This window comes from Arvicola amphibius, chromosome 11 (assembly GCF_903992535.2).
Source record: "Arvicola amphibius chromosome 11, mArvAmp1.2, whole genome shotgun sequence".
Taxonomy (NCBI): Eukaryota; Metazoa; Chordata; class Mammalia; order Rodentia; family Cricetidae; genus Arvicola; species Arvicola amphibius.
In genome coordinates this window covers 12,950,240-12,966,549 of record NC_052057.2, presented here as the reverse complement: position 1 = coordinate 12,966,549, position 16,310 = coordinate 12,950,240, and the positions used below count along the sequence as shown (strand labels likewise).

At 38.2% G+C, this 16,310-nt stretch overlaps 1 protein-coding gene across 3 annotated transcripts in view; it reads right to left on the bottom strand.

Moving 5' to 3' along the window:
- Kpna4 (karyopherin subunit alpha 4) overlaps positions 1 to 16,310 on the bottom strand; it is a 65,083-nt gene that overhangs the window by 46,888 nt on the left and 1,885 nt on the right. Inside the window, exon 1 of one of the 3 annotated variants that reach the window (XM_038347199.2) lies at positions 10,905 to 10,923. The exons of 1 other annotated variant lie outside the window; for it this stretch is intronic. The gene's annotated coding sequence lies outside the window, so the exon portion shown is untranslated. Of the gene's footprint in view, positions 1 to 1,417; positions 1,486 to 10,904; positions 10,924 to 16,310 lie in introns of those variants that run through there. One more of the 3 variants, XM_038347198.2, reaches the window with a different exon arrangement.

The following is a 16,310-nucleotide window of genomic DNA, read 5'->3' as shown; positions in this document are numbered from 1 at the left end:
CAACATACTATATATGTGATTCAACTCTGGTGCAGAATATACTGTGTAATATGATAAACTTTTAAGGCTATAAGGTCTATTCAGATGAACAAAAGCTGATATACAATGTATATCTAACTACTTAAGTCTCTGCTGAATGTTTAACATCAAGCTGCTAGTAAACTTAGATAGGTTAGCTTACCACTGTCTGTTTTCTGTACTGAAATCCACATGTAGAAAAGGGAGTAGACTCATACCTCTGAGCTGGGGAAATGATTTGGGGTTAAAAGCATTAACACTCTTCAAGGTGAGCTCAGAGAAAACAAACCTTCTGTGGAGCAGAAAGGATCTTGTGGCAGAGGCTGGATGCATATATATTAGACAGACTTTTTTTTTGGCACAATGAGAAGCACTTTTAAGTTTATACTTAGGAGACAACCAAAGGAAATTTAAAACCTTGAACTTCTGACTATGATAAACTAAGCCATACAAAAAAACTGCAATATTCATAATGCTGTACCTGGTCCTCCAAGAAAGTCCTTTCCCCAAGGTCAGGCGTTTAGACAAAAGCCCCCATTCCCACAGGGGCTTGAAGAAGGTTCCTGCTTGCTAAATAAAAAGGGAGTCGTTTTTATCTCTGGCAAGAGGAACTTGTGGCCCTTCCACTAAGGTGACTGTGGTGCCTATTAACTTGTCAAGGTCAATGCTAGCCTCTAAGCTTCCTCAGTGCCTACTCACAAAGCCCCACTCCAGCTCACCAGTCCTTTCTCCAGTTCCCATTTATCCCTGAAAATCGTTGTCCTGTCACTTCTTGCTTTCCCAGGTTTCTGTGTCAGATGCATGGGGGAGAAAGTAAAAAGGAAAGGAAAGGACACACCTGCTCCTGGGTGTGGTGAGGAGAGTTTATTACAGAAACGAGGACTTCTGCGAGAGTTCAGAGCCGACCAGACCAGACTGCGTTGGGCCAAGAGGGAAGGGAGGGGATAGGTACAGCAGCCAGGAGGCCAAAGGTCCAAATAGGGGCAGGGAACTAAAATGTCTGCGCTGTATAGGGAGGAGCCCCTGGGGGAAGAGCAGCCCAGCTCCTGGGCTGGAGAGTTCAGAGTAGAGAGCAGGGTATACCAGTCATGTCCTTTAACAGGTAGGGACCCAGGGATGCTGGGAGACCTGGTAGCCAACACCTAAACATGCTAGGCAAGCACTCACCACTGAGTACTCCTTAGCCTGGATTGCCTTTTTCTTTTTAATTTTTTTTTTTTGTGCATTGGTATTTTGCCTACATGTCTGTTTATACAAGGGTGTTGGATCCACTGGAATTTGAGTTGTGAACACTTGTGAGCTGCCATGTGGGTGCTGGGAATTGAACGCTAGTCCTCTGGAAGAACAAGAAGCCAGTGCTCTTAACCACTAAGCCATCTCTCCAGCAGGATTTACTTACCCTGGCTATTTTCTTAACTGGAGAGTGGCAATCTCAAAACAACCCATTTGAAAAGAGCTAATAATGACCTGCAACATGGTAACAGAAAATAAACAGAAAAGAATGAAATACCGCCACAGTAGCAGCTTTTTCTGAAAGAAACTGCTTTCTATTGATGCTTCCTGAAAGTTCCTTACCTGAGTGAGATGCTCCCTGTAGAACTGACAGGCAGGGAATTAGGAGAAAGGCACCTGATGGCCTAAAAAAGCCAATCTAGGCTGGTTGATCTGCTTTGCCTTGGGTTGTTTATGAGCTCAGTTAAATTATCTTCAGTAACTTAACACATATTAACTTAACACTAAGACTTAGTAGCTAGGGAAAAAAAATTAAGTAGCTCACTTGGAGCTGGCAAGCAGTATGGTAAAAATCTATGAATTCTCACAAAAACATTTAGTATCAGATAAGGTAAGAACTGGTCTGGTAACTTCCCTAATAGCCGATCCTACCTGACCCTGATCTAAAAAATAGCGGGCTCCCTGTTATTACTGAAAGTTTAATTCAAAACAAGTACTTACAAAGGTGGGATTTTAATTTTTTTAGACGCAGAAGTTAAGGCTGAAGACATTAAACTTTGCTAATGGTGTGTGGCTAATGAGATGTAATCCTAAGTCTTTTCACTCTAGAGATCAAGTTTTTCTACCCAAGGAAAATGTTAACAAATAGAAAACACCTGGGATTGCCCTTCCCCTCAAACTGAAGGTTTATTAAGAAAATAAAGTAGTTTACTTCAATTCTCACAACAGTTACATCCTTCGACATGGTCAGCCTAATGCCAGGGCTCTGAGATCCTGACTTGGTAGACTAGGAATTCAGTCTCTGTTCAGTGCTCTGATCTCACACTTATAACAGGATCTTAGACACAGATTCTGAATAAGGATCTGCAGAACAAATGAACAAAATAAAGGGAAGGGCAGAAGAAAAAGTTGGTGACAAAGAGCTGCTTGCACAAGTTCAACTGACTATTGGTTAGTAGAACTTGGTCACGGCCCCAAAGAATTCTTTCAATTAACCTTTCTTTGTTGCTTCCACAATACTATCACTGAAATGTAATTCACATACCGTTGACAGAAGTCTGTCTTACAGGATCCCACAGCCATTCAGTCCCAAAGAAACACACAGAGGTTTAACATTAATTATAAACTGTTTGGCCTATTAGTTCAGGCTTATTATTAACTAGCCCTTACAACTTAAATCAACCCATAATTCTTATCTATGTTTACCCACATGGCTTGGTAACTTTTCTCAGGAAGGCATTCTCATCTTGCTTCCTCTGCATCTGGTGGCGACTGTGTCACTCTGCCTTTCCTCTTCCCAGAATTCTCTTAGTCTGGGTCTGGTCACCTGGCCTATACTTCCTGCCTGGCTACTGGCCAATCAGCATTTTATTAAATTAATGAGTGGCAAATCATTACAGTGTACAAAAGCATTATCCCACAGCATTTCCCCACTTTTTTTTCAAAACAAGAACTCTGAATCTAATCTCCTTGTTTAGCTTTTTTTTTCCTGACCATTATCCATAATAACTTGTAACCAACACTCTAAACAAAGACAAAAATCCATAATCCATTTTTTTTGGGAATGTGGGTGTAGTTTTCTAAGTTACTTCCTGATGATTGGGGGGCACTAATAAGCCTATGGAGACACAAAGAAAATTTAGGATTATGGTCAAGTCCTGATTGGAGCATTCTGTCAGGCTGGATCATCTCAGTCAGCAGTCTTGAGGCTATTCTGGATGTAGAACTCAGAAGAAACGAGAACAGAGGTGCTCTGAATTGTTGGACCATCTGGACCATCTGTTGCCATTGGAGATTTTTCAGGGGGACTTCCTTGATCAAAGTTTATTTTTCTTAATCCTGAATGAATTCACAGCCTCTCACTTCCTGTGGAAACAAAAGCAAAACCTCTTCTCCAAAGTAACACATCTTTTGACTTAAATTTTGAAGACAAGGCATTTACAAAATATGTAGGCTGGATTAATCTAGCAGCATTTATAATCAAATGCCTTTTAGCAGCTGCTGCTCCCTCCTCAGAGGTTAAACAATTCAAAGACAACACAATAACATACAGTGTCCAGATTCTCTCTGTATTTTCCATCTTTATGTGGCTATTTTTTTCTTTTTTAATTCTATTTCATTTATTTTTAATTTCTGGATTTTTTTGTTTTGTTTGTTGATATTTTGAGAAAAGATTTCTCTGTAGCTTTGGAGCCCATCCTGTAACTAGCTCTTGTAGACTGGGCTGGCCTCGAATTCACAGAGATCGGCCTGACTATGCACCCCCCCCCCCCCCCCAGTGTGGGGATTAAAGGCATGCCACCACTGCCCACCCAGCTTAATTTGTTTTTCTTGAGACAGGGTCAGGGTTTTTCTGTGTATCTTTGGCTGTCTGGTATCTCACTTTGTAGCATAGGCTAGCCTTGAATTCCAAGTGCTGGAATTAAAGACGTACGCTACCACACTTGGCTACTCTTTTTTTTTTTTTTAAAGGACTTTCTCTATCCTTTTTCTTTTCTCTCCCAAGCCTACATTTTTAAACCCACTGTAAATAGTTTAGAGGTTTTGTTTCATCTGAATCTGTCTTTACTGTATTTATCGTTTTCTGACCACATGAGTCTTTAATCTGCTGGTGGCTGGCTCCACTCCATTCCTCAGCCTTTTAAGAGTCTTTCTGAGTGGTGGAGGTACTGGTGGGAGTCACATTTATTGCCACAACTCTGGAGTTTCTAGGTCTATGTCGCCACCAAGAAGCCTGATGCTGGCTGCTCATAAACACCATTTAAGTGTTTAATGGCAGAACCTCTTAAAAGAACTGCACAGGAAGTTGAGTCAGGAAGCCTGTCTTAAAGAAGCCATGCCTCTGCTTGCCTCCAACAAACCGAGTCTACTGGAGTAAAGACAGTTACTAAGAAGCTGCACTTGACTCTGTTCTTCTCTGTCTAGAATCCCCCCTCCCCCTTTAAAGCTTTCTGAGGCTTTATGTGGAAATTCTTGCCAAATGTTTGGGTACCATTATTCCATAGCAACATACCATATAATTTACTCACCTAAATACAATGCAGTGAGTTTTTATGACTGCTACCCTCTAACTGCAGGTGACTTTCATCACCACAAACAACAGTCCTAGTCCTAAAGCATTTCCCCCTATTTTCTCTATCCTAACTCTTAGCAACAATAATTACTTTGTCTTCATTGGGTTACTTATTCCAGATGTTTAACACTATGATATTATGAAGTATTTATTTGTGTACCACCACTGCCCCAATACATCTTCCAAAATCTTTGGAATTTCTGGACATAGTGTCTTTAGAACCCAAGCCTGGTAACATTTACCATACCTACAACCGAACAATCAGGAGGCTAAGGTAGGAACATATTAATTTTATAAATTGGAGGCCAGTATGAGCTACAAAGAGACTGTTCTCAGAAAGACTGCTAGCCAGGTGTGATTGCACAGGTATTTAAGCCCAGCAAGATCTTTCTAAGTTCAAAGCCAGCCTGGTCTATATAGCAGTTCCAGGACAGCAGGACACAGAGAGAGATCCAGTCTCAAAACAATAACAACAAAACAAGCAAAAAAAATGCTATTAGAATGATTATAAGATGAAAGTGGCTGGGAAGCCCTATGGTAAACTTAAGAGATCTGGGGCTTAATTTTATCATTTCTATTATTTGCAGAACTGTTAATCAAGCCCAGAGCCTTATATATAAGCTTTATCCCAGTCACAGGGCCTTTTCATTTTTACCTTCTAATCACTGGGCAAGAGAGAATGCTGAAGTGATTACCAACCACTTAATCATGCCTAGGTAAATGATGTCTAAAGAACAACCCCAAACCTAACAACTATCTGGTATGTTTTAGGAGCTGAATGTGTAGCAGTACCTGGAGGTTAGCACACTGGGAAATGCCATGGAAGCTCTGTGGCCCTTCCAACATAACTCTTCTATTTGGCTGTTCAATTTTAGCCTTTTAGTATTTGTAGTATTTGTAATTGTTTCCCTGAACTCTGTGAGCTACTAAAGTTATTCAACCTGAGAAGGGTAGTCATGGAAATCTAGATTTATCGCTAGCTGATCAATCAGAAGACCACAACCTGTATCTGTAAACAGCATATGAAAAGTGGTAAGCAATCTTGTGGGACTAAATCCTAGATAGCTTCTGAAACTGATTTAGAGAACATCTAGCTGATAGTTACTAAAAAAAAAAAAACCAAAACAAAAACTGCTTGAGATTAACACTAAAGAATCCCCCTCCAAATTGGGGGAAATCTTCCAAATCTGGTGTCAGAAATATTGAATGTAGAACAGTTTTGCCATATCTATTTAAATGGGACCTTACTTTTTATTTAGACAGAAAAGGGGAAATGATGTGGCATGTCCTTCTGTATATGTGTTGCTTTTATTGGTTAATTAATAAACCTGCTTTGGCCTATGGCAGGGCAGATGGAAGAGATATGAAGAGAGAATAGGTGGAGTCAGGAAGATGCCATGTAGCTGCCAAAGGAGCAAGATGCCCTGAACCTTTCTGGTAAGCCATAGCCTCGTGGCAATACACAGGTCAACAGGAATGGATTAATTTAAGATTAAAGAGCTAGCTAGAAATATGCCTGAGTCATCACCCAACTCATCAGTGTTGTAACTAATATAGTTTCTGTGCAATTATCTGGGTCTGGGTGGTCAGGTAATGAAGGTGCAGTCTCCATTTAAGTTATGGCACCACTGTGGGCCAACTATATCCACATAAAACCCGACAGAGCTTAGAAAGGAATTCTAGACATAAAATGTAGCATTTTTTTTTCAGATTGGCTCTGTTGACTGGCAGTAAGTAGAGGCAGCTCCTTTAAGAGAAGGCTTTCCATTAGCAACAAAAAGACTTCTTTGAGAGACAGCTTACTGGTTTGTGCTGCTAGTATGAATAACTGGCTCTTTCAGGAGGCTGAGCACTTAAATGGAGTCTGTGAGGAGCATGCAACAAATTGCTTAATGGAGACATAGACCTATGTCCCTGGAGCTGGGGTGGTGAGCATGGCTCGCACAGGCGGTGAGCATACCTCTGCCATGTTGAATTGGGCAAATAGGCAAAGCCACACACCTGTTTAGCATAAATAAAAAGGTACTCCTGGTCAGAAAATTAACTACAGAATTATGATAAGGCAGATTCAGATGAAAAAGACCTCTGAATGGGTCACAATGTTGGATAAATGTACATGGGCGAGAGAGAGAGAGAGAGAGAGAGAGAGAGAGAGAGAGAGAGAGAGAGAGAGAGAGAGAGAGAGAGAGAAAACAGTCATAGATTAAATAAAATATTAAAAAGTAAGAGTAATTAAAAAGTCACATAAAGATGGAAAATGTATGTTATTATATTTTCTTTTAATTTTTTTGACTGTGAATGAGCTAAGTACAGAGAGACATTTCACTGTATGGGCTGCTAAGCTAAACCAACATATATATTTTAAAGTTATCTTGACTTCAAAGTTTGAATAAAGGATGTTACTTTGGAAATGAGGTTCTGCTTTTGTTTCCACAGAAGGTGAGAACCTGTGGATTCCTTCCAGGCTAATGTGGTTTGAGTGAAAAAGACCCCCCTGCAAAAAAAGGTCTCTGTGAACCCTAAAAATACTTCACCCAACATATAGGAAGCAATAGGAGAAAACAACACCCAAATTCCCAAAATGATCATTTAAAAATATTTGTTTTCATTTAAAGGGGGTTGATTATAAGTGTTAAATGGTCATAGTCAATTTCTTAAAAAAGGGGGGGATATGAAATAGAGATGAACATTTTACATTGGTGTGGACTTTGGTTTATTGATACAAATGTAAGGTCAATTTTGTTGTATGTATATTTCTACTCTTGGTTAAGGTATTATGTCTATACAGCTCATTTATAATTAAAAATTATAGATTAATAGTTATTTATAATAGTCAAACTTGTAGTCATGTTAGTTAGGTGTTCTAGATATATAGAGATATATTTCAGATAATTTTCAAACCTTTTAAAGACCTATAGACTATGGCCTTTTAAATGTTTTAAGAAGTTAAGACTTTTCTAAACAGTGAGATGTGTCTGCTTCTGGCAACAAAAATTACTTCAGAAAGGTTGATGGTCACTGAAGAAACTCATTATAGAATTTGTCTTCCATGTGACAAGGTTAATCATTTGGGCAAAAAAATTGTTCCTGCCTGGACTGCTTTATGGTATGCTGTATGAACTGGACATGTAGGATCCATAGAAAACTGACTGCTGAACTTTCCAAAAGATGGGATTTTTTTTTCCTATTGACTTCTTACAGGAAGCATAATGTTTTCAAGGTTATACACACTGTTACTTTTACCAACAGTCATCCCTAGACTATGACTCTAATCAAAATGCCAGCTGTTGTTTCAGATTTATCTGATTATCAGAACAAGTTTTCCCATTATGCTCAAGCTATTTAGGGGCTGGGTCAGTTCAATAAAACAACTATATAATCTAAAATCAGTTTCTTCTGCGTGAAGTTATCAGGTAACTTTCAATTTTAACATAACCAAAAGACCCCATTAGCCTTCTAACCAGTAGAGAGCCAATCAATCAATCGATCAATCAATCAATCGGGTTTTCAAAATATGGCATGACTGTAACTACATAAAAGTACTAGATTAACATTTTGCTTCTTTTTCTACACTACCAAAAGTTAAAAGCAGCTAGAGGCAGGATAGATAGTAATAAGATAGGGTCACCTACAATGATCATGCAGCTCTGATAGTAAATAGATTTACAGAACTACTCCTTGGAGGAAGCACAAACATGCCATTTAACCAAATCAGGCATTAGGAGCAGCAGTAACAATGTTAGCTGACACAGCACAGCTGGGAACGCAATAATGGAAGGACACCAAGACAGTATACAATGTCTTCCATTTTTGTAAAAGGGAAGAATTTGTTTTGATTCAAGGTTCAAGGGACACAGTCCCCCATAACAGAGAGCATGATGGCTAGAATAGACTCAGTAGGCAGCAACCAGAAAATTTTCAGTATTAGAAAATAAGTTCATAATCAAACTAGTAAACATTTGATCATCAAAGGATTCTGGTGTTAATAAAAATTCAATGAAGTTCCAAGTAAATAAAATGTAATTTAAATTAATCTTACAATTTAAAAACAAAATACAACAATAACAACAAGAAAAAACAACCAGGGTCTTCTTATGTATCCAAGATTGGTTTCAATAGGTTCCTGTCTCTGGGATCCTGAGTGCTGAGATTACAGGTGTGCATATCATACAGAGTTTACATTAAGTTTAAAGTAAATTAAATTTACAGTAAAAGCAGTAAGCAAGCAAATTTTGTTTTGGTACTAATTAATACAAAAAATTTAACATTTTCAATAGTCAAGCTACTTATATTACCAGCAAATGTCTATGACCTGAAAATCAGCATGGATACTAAACAGTATTATAAATGTTAAACAGTAAACAGTACTATAAATGAATTATAAATGTTTTCTGAGTCTGGAGAGATGGTTCGGTGGTTAAGAGCACTGGCTGATTTCTACCCAGTTCAATTCCCATCACCCACATGGCTGCTCACAGCCACCTGTAACTCCAGTACAAGGCAATCTGATGACCTTTTCTGGCCTCTGTAGACACTGCACACATGTGGTAGACAGCCTATGTTCAGGCAAAACACCCATACACATAAAATAAAATTTTTAAAAAAGGGAATGGTTTTCTGGTTAAACTTACAATCTTGTGGGAAAGCAGCAACAAAAATCTACATAAAAGCATTAAGCCTAGCAGTGGTGGCACAGGTCTTTAATCCCAGCACTAAGGAGACAGAGGCAGATGGATCTCTGAGTTCGAGGCCAGCCTAGTCTATAGAGTTCCAGGACAGTCAGGGCTACACAGAGAAACTCTATTTAGAAAAAATAAAAACAGACTGATGATCTGAGTCTGATTCCTCAAACCCACATGTTCTTACTCTATCTCACAAGCCTGCTGTGGCAAATAAGCACCCATGTATACATGTACTCACATACACACAAAATAAAGGTAGATTGCTTTTCTAAAGAGTTGGTAGTAATTACAAGTGATAGTTATCTGTAACAAAGCAATGCTAATAAACTCGATTATAAGAGTGAGGTTCACTGGGCTGGGGTCCTCAGACTTTGAACTCAGAGATCTACCTGCCTCTGCCTCCCAAGTGCTGAGATAAAGGGCTTGCCCCACCATGCTTAATGGGACATTTTAATATAATTTTCAAGGTCAAAACTATCTTCCAAAAAAAAAAACCCACATTAATAATGTGTATGTTGATGTTATGGGTATACATATTCATGTTAATACTGCACTGAGGCAAAGGGTTAAAACTGCTACTGCTCTAGCATGAATTAAGATAAACCAGCATTATGCTGTTTATATATAGTGTTATTATATTTCAGTGAGGCCAATTTACTGAAGAATGTCCTTGGAGCTGGAGAGATGACTCAGCAGTTAAGAACTCTGGCTGCATTTCCAGGACTTGGGTTCAATTCTCAGCGCCCACACAGCCGCTCAGAACCATCTGCTACTTCAGTCTTAGAGGATCCAACACCGTCTTCTGGACTTCAGCAGCACCAGGCATGCACAGTGCAGACATACATGCAGACAAAACACCCATACTCCTTATTGCCAGGCACAGTGGCACACACCTTCAAGCTCTGCACTTGGACTGTGAGGCCAGCCTGGTCTACACAGTGAGTTCCAGGCCATTGAACTCATGGGTTACAGTATAGCAAGTTACTAGCCAGTCAAGACTACACAAGTGAGAGCCTGCCTCAATAACTAAACACACACACACACACACACACACACACACACACACACACACACAGAACATTTATCAATTAAATACTGACCTTTTCTTTCAATTACATGACAAAACAGGAGTATACATAAATGACTCCTGCAGCAATATCAGCTTCTATAGTCAAATGTAGAAAAAGTACTTAGGCAATTAAGTTTTGATTGAATTAGCCATTTTTTCAAGAAATACTATTTTAACTTGAAAAAAATGACAGAGGAATTATAGTTATTTTGATTCAGTGTCTAGCAGATGTTTTAAAAAATGAGCAAAGTAAGCCATGGCTTAAAGGAAAACAATTTACAGTATTTGCTGCTAATGGTTAAGATTTGGGCTTTCAATTAAAATTAGTTTTAGAAAACGGAGTCTACTATACGAGCTTGACATATTTCAAACACTAATGATTTTTCTGAACTGTACTAACAGCAATTGTAAAATTTCTTTCTTTTTAAAAAAAATCTCTTTAGGTCGGGAGGAAATCTTTTCATAAATGGTGTTGGCATTTGGAAGATCTGAACAACTTCATTTGGTTTTGTCAGTGGAATGTTTTCTGGGGGCTGTATTTTATGTATATATATATATTATCTATAATTAAGTATTCTGAAAAGGTAAATGCTTTTTTTCAAACACTTACCTGTATGCTAAATTCAGAAACTGATGTGGAAATCCACTGTCTTCTCTTAAACCAGATATCAAAGAGATATGAAAAAGATGTTAAATATGGACATTCTTCTCATTAAATAATTTTGGTCTGGGAAAGTAAGTTATTTTCCACTAAAATTTTTATATTCATACAAAATAACTTTGAGGAGTTGGTTCTCTCTTTTCCAGCACGTGTGTCTCAGGGATTGAACCTAGATCACCAGGCTTGGTAGCTAACACCTGCCCACCCAGTTACCTAGCTAGTTCAACATTTAGATAGGTGGGTCTATGAGTTCAAGGTCAGCCTGGACAACAGAGTTCCAGGAATGCCAGGGCTACATAAAGAAACCCTGTCTCAAAAAAACCAAACAGCAACACACACATACACACACACAAAATATTTAATTTCTAAAAATGGAAAATAGTGAAAGAGATATACAACTAAAAACTAAGACTTCTAAATGAGTCTCAAACCTCAAACATCTACAGACTTTTAAATTAAACACAAATTGTTGTGGCTGGAGAGATAGCTCTGTGGTTAAGAGCACTGCTGCTCTTCTGGAAGATCTGGGTTCTATTCCCCACACCCACATAGCAGCACACAACTGTCTGTAACTCCAATTCTAGGGAATCTGGCACCCTCACACAGACATACATGCAGGCAAAACACCAATGCACATAAAATAAGCCTTGTTGTTGTTTTTTTTTTTTTAAACAAACCTTAAAACAAACCCACATATTGTCCTTATCTTGAGTTCTCTCTCTTCCTCCTCCCTGGTCTCATTGTAGCCTAGGCTGACTCATGGTAATTCTCCTGCCTCAGCCAAGCCTGGTGAGAAAAGCGAGTCAGATTGCCTGGACTGGAGTTACAGATGGCTGTGAGGAATCATGTGGGTGACAGGAACTGTACCAGGTTGAAGATCAGCTAGTGCTCTTAACCACTGAGTCATCACTCCAGTCTCAGAAAATACTTCAAATCCATACTGGTTAGCACCCATCAGGATTTTCAGGTCATAAACATTTGCTGGTAAAATGAGCAGCCTGACTACTGAAAATGCTAAACGTTTATATGGGATTCTAAGCACGTGCCACCACAGCCCGGCTCTGTTGTGCCACTCAAAAACTATTCTCACAGTAGTGTCTAGCAGATGAAAGGACTCTCTAAATGGAAACAGGGTGTGCTTTTTAGTGTTCAAAGTTTCAAGTGATACAAAATTCCAAACTCTGCAGAAACAAACAGTAATGACTAACCTACAAAAATGTTAGCAATGCTTTCAAACAAAACCTTTTGACTAAAATTGAGATTTGTATAAGGCTGAGAAGAATTAAAATAGTAGAGTATAAAAATTACAGAAGGCTTTGATACACCTGAGTTAAAATCACTCCCTTGACTATTAAGGCATAAGCACAGCTTCTTTTTAATTTCTAAGATTGAGGTAAGTGAAGAGTTTTAAACATACCTGTAATACTGGTGCTCAAAAAGCCTCTTCAAACAAGCTCCTGCCTCTGTGACAAAACTAAACTAGAGGCCTCAGACAGCAGTGCCAGTCAAAACTGATCACACACTCTCGTTCAGGACAGGCCTCCAGTAAATGACCACTACCCCAGAAAACAATGAAAATATTTTAACTAATCACATCCACTGTCAGGGATTAATATTTTACAACTATCTATGGAGCTGGAGAGATGGCTTAGCAACTAAGAGTTAAGGTTTTCCAGAGGACCCAGGTTTGATTCCTATCCCCTACAAGATGGCTTACAACCACCTGTAACTCCAGGGGATCTAACACCCTCTTGTGGTCTCTGCAAAAAACAGGCATACACTCGGCACACATATATGCAGACAAAACATCCACACACATAAAATAAAAATACTAAACAAACAAAAACAACAACAACAAACCCAAATATCATTAAGAAGGATGTAATGGTTTTATGTCCTTAATCCCAGCACTTCAGAGATAGAGGCAGGCAGATCTCTGTGCATTCAAGGCTGGTCTGGTCTACACAGCAAATTCCAGGTCAGCTAGGGGCTATACAGTGAGATCCTGTCTCAGAAACAAAAACACCCTCCAAGCGAACGATCACATCAGAAAGCACAAAAGTTTGGGCTCAAATGTCTATAAAAACTAAATCAAAACAAACAACTACTTATGCATTTTTCCTAAAGCTGTTTCAGTCCTTCAAAATCATATTCACATTCTTCTCAATAGTGCATATTCATCTAATCATGAAACAAATACCTAACCAGTAAACCATAAAAAACAAGGACATCTTGACATATATATTTTTAATTTATCTTTATGTGCACTGGTGTTTTGCCATGAGTGTCGGATCCCCTGGAACTGCAGTCACACAAACAGTTGTGAGCTCCCATGTGGGTGCTGGGAACAGAACCAGGTCCTCTGAAGAGCAGTTATTGCTCTTAACCATTGAGCCATCTCTCCAGCTCCTTGATATTTTAAGAAAATTGTCAATGAAGCAATTCTGAAGTCAGTTGCCTTATAGACCAGAAAAACTGATAGGAGGCTAAAACAATAATTTAAATCCTAGATACAGTTCTATGAGATAGCTCATATTGTTTCATGCTTGGACTATTATTTGAAGAATTAGACAGTAGTTATTTTAAGCACAGTAAATATGTTCCAAGATTTGTGATGAGAGAGGTCAGTCTCTAAAGTTACTAAGACTTAATAGCTTAGCAATGTTTTTCACTCTGTATACTTTGAGTCAACAAGGCTATTCCCCAAAAACAAAACAGCCCATCACTGTTACTTCTTCATATTTTATACTCAAAATTGTGTTGTATATTAATATTCATAATTAGCAAAAGTTGTTTTCCAATATCTAATTATTTTTCTAACATAGTTACACTCTATTTGAACCTGCAAACTTTCAGAATTTTTATAAAAACTTTGAAAGTTTATTAGAAATGTTACAAAACAATCCCTCTCTACTACCAAACTTTAAGTAGAAGAGGTTAACTCGCTTGTTCCTGGCAAACCTCACTGACAGTGTGACCACTACCCATTTCCTACATTGTTCAGTGAGTTGTCAAGCATCTTACTAACACTAATGGAACAATGTTCACAGCATTCAAGAAGCAAATGTCTAGTACTGCTAGTTTTGTAGAAGAAAAGAATCCTAAGACTTAAATGATTCTTCCATGGTCACACACAGTTAGAGACCAGGTAATATTAAATTAAGCTGTCAGATTTTATACTCATTATTTCTAATCAACCTCTCCCTCAAATGTAACAACTATCTCACTCTATATGCTGTTGTATATTTATACATACACTGTCTAATAAAGTACACACACTGTCTAATAACAGAGCTACCAGCCGTCTGAGACTATTAAGCACTTAAGATACAGCTGGTCTAAACAGAGAACTACTGTGATGGTAAAATGGAATTTAAAAATGTAGGAAAAAAATCATGTGAACTATTTCATTTTTTTAAGCACAGACTAATGTTAAAATGACATTTAGGATATCCTGGGCTAATACTCGTTGTACGGCAATAGCTTTGCCTCCCTCAAAACATAAATATTAAGATCAAACCAAAAAAGCAGTAATTTCTTAGTATTTGTTACATTCTACATACAGTACATATGTAACACAACGCAGTAACTATATCTGGAAGAGGAGAAAGTGCACATACATGTTTTGGAGAAATACAAGCATATAAGTGGCAAATACAAGTAATACACTTGTATTCTAAAAGTAATAAAAGATGTTTTGTGTCATTATAAGTGCACATGATTTTAGAAGCTTTTTGCTTTCTTTTGTGTACTGGGCAGCCTCATAATGCCATAATTCACCACTGAACTACACCCACTTAGATGATTTTGAGCAAGTCATAAAAGTAAAATTTTTAATCATATTTGTAGATGGAAAAATAAAAATATTCTAATTTCTAATACATATACATGGATTCAGTCATCAAAGAGTAGATACAGATATTACGATCCCCAAAAATGCTTAATATGCTTTTTAAAAAAATTTCCACTCTCTTTTAAAAAAATATTTATTATGTATACAATATTCTGTCTGTGTGTATGTCTGAAGGCCAGAAGAGGGCACCAGACCTCATTACAGATAGTTGTGAGCCACCATGTGGTTGCCGGGAATTGAACTCTGGACCTTTGGAGGAGCAGGCAATGCTCTTAACCTCTGAGCCATCTCTCCAGCCCCCCAATATGCTTTTATATTTAGTTTTAAACTTCCTATTATAGTAGCCAGGTAGATTCATTATTTAATCTTTTAGAGACTACAGTGGCAAGAAAAACATAGGCTACATTTTTAAAGAATAATTTTAAAGCAGGGCAAGGTGGCATATGCCTGCATCCCAGCTGGGAGGGCAGTAGGGATGACCAAGCACAAAATACAAAAATACAACAGTGTGGCAGGTTGGACATGGTGGCCCACACCTGTAATTTTATCACTCAGGAGGATGAGGGAGAAGGACAGGATTGAGAGTGTAAGGCTTTCCTGGGCTACAGCTACATAGTGAGACCCTGTCCAAACTAAAAGAACAAGAGGGAGGGGTGGAAGGGGTAGAAAGGGAGAAAGTAAGTCTGGCAACCCTCTAAAAAATCTAACATTTCATATCACCTAGCATCTCTTTCTTGATGTGTAATCAAAAGAAATAAAACTGTCACATAAAAATGTGTACACAAATGCTCATATCAGTATGTAACTAACATAACAAGGTTAATGATGTGTCCATGAAGATGAACGCATACGCACAAGCTGATCTAACTATATGCAGAAATATTATTCAACCCTATGAAATATAGTATTCTTGATATAGTATGGATGAACCTTCAGGGTAGGTAGCCACAAAATATCATAAAATGTACATTTTGTTTACATGAGTCGCTCAGATGGGCAAATGAAACACTGTTTTTTGGCCTGGAGTGGCTGAGAAAGAGAATCACTACTAAAGTCTGTCAGGGGTTCTTTAAAGAGTAGCAAATTTCCTAAGTAACTTTGGTGCTGACTGCACAACTATGCGAGCGTATTAAATACCACTTTATATGAGTGAACTGAGTGTTATGTGAATCACATTCAATGAACCTGTTAAAAATACATAGCAAACGAAAGGAATTAGAAGCCAGGCCTGGAGGCAGAGGGCAGGTGGATCGAGGAGTTCGAGGCCAGCTTGGGCTACAGAGCAAGTTCCAGGACAACCAGGGCTGTTACACAGACAAACCCTGTCTCAAAAGAAAAAAAGAAAAAGAAGGAAAAAAAAAGGAATTAAGAGACTGGTTGGTTACATGATACTTTTCTGAATTTCTAAACTTTGTGGTATTTATCAGTTTTATAGTTTCCTAATTTGTGCTTTTTACCTATTCTAACTATTCATATTAGTACAAAAAAAAAAAAAAACCCCG